Below are 1,224 nucleotides of genomic sequence, written 5' to 3' on the forward strand. Positions count from 1 at the left end.
GCTGGGAGACGGTAATCATTCCAAACAGCCTGGGAGTTTGTCACCAGAGCGCTCGCCTACTTAGAGCACATTGGCCCGACAGCCTGACATGTTAAGAAGACATTGAAAATGATGGCCTAGCATGCCCAGATAAGTTTGTGGGAAACCTTACTTTCTGAGGGCCTGTTGTTACCACAGCCTTTTCCACAGTTAAGAATATGCCTGCCCCTAGAGGCCTTGCAGGTGTGGCTGCTGGGTCACATGAGAGGAGAGAGGCTGTGTTTACGTTCAGCGTTCTGACCTATGAACATCTATGATTAGTAGCCTAACATTCCCTGAAAAAAGTGAGCCTAAAATGACCACCAGAACAGCACCATGGGTCCTGGACAGGGAGCTAATCTGAGATGACCACCAGTCTGCTACATGCAGGCCTTAGGGTTTGTGTGTGCAGATGGTGCCCCAGATGACCTCTGCCCAATGCCATAATGTATGAGTGGAACATAGCACTTCTGAGACCACTCTTGAGATGACCCCAGACACTCAGAGACCCCGGGCACCACTATGAGGAGCAAGTAAGTGGTGGAGAAACGGAAGAGAAAGAGAAACAGAAGGATGTAGGCACAATGAAGAGAGGCAGAACTGGAGACTCCAGGGGAGAACACTCTGATGTGTGTAGCCAGTGATGCCACCTGGGATCATAGTGGGGTCCTGGCCTGTGCTGCCACCTGGGGCCATGTCTGAGTCCATGTTCCTGCAGTAGTAGGGGTCTGTTACACCAAAGACTAGGTGGACATCTCTGGTCTGGGCTGCCACCTAGGGACATGTTGATGTCTGAGGGCTGTGGAGAACTGGCCCTGATCCTCACCTGAACATTGTGGAGAGCTGGTCCTGGGGGTGTGAGAACAGGAGAGCTGACCCCGTCTCAGCCAGCTGCAGTACATGAGATATTGCAAGCCCTCCACATTGTGGAAGCTGTGGGTGAGCTGACCCTAAGGCTACAAGTATGGGAGAGCTAGCCTTACCACTCATCTTCCCTGCAGTGGCGTGGTCAAGGGAGAGATACTCTCCTCCCCCCTAGCTCCTTACAACCTGTGGGAGGTGAGAGACCTGGCCCTGAGGTCACGAGAATAGGAGAGCTGCCCCAGCCCCTCACCAGCTGCAGCACTTGGGAGATGGGGCCCCACACCTTGCCTGGGCAGCACAGTAAAGCTGACTCCGGTGACAGGGCATGAGCAAGCTGGCCCC

The 1,224-nt window shown here is 54.0% G+C and overlaps 1 pseudogene; it reads left to right on the forward strand.

The window, feature by feature from the left end:
- The first annotated feature begins 200 nt into the window (after positions 1-200).
- Positions 201-312, forward strand: LOC114631158 (annotated as a pseudogene).
- Positions 313-1,224: the final 912 nt, after the last annotated feature.

The sequence above is a fragment of the Grammomys surdaster genome, unplaced genomic scaffold (assembly GCF_004785775.1).
Source record: "Grammomys surdaster isolate TR1022 unplaced genomic scaffold, NIH_TR_1.0 67, whole genome shotgun sequence".
Lineage (NCBI taxonomy): Eukaryota > Metazoa > Chordata > Mammalia > Rodentia > Muridae > Grammomys > Grammomys surdaster.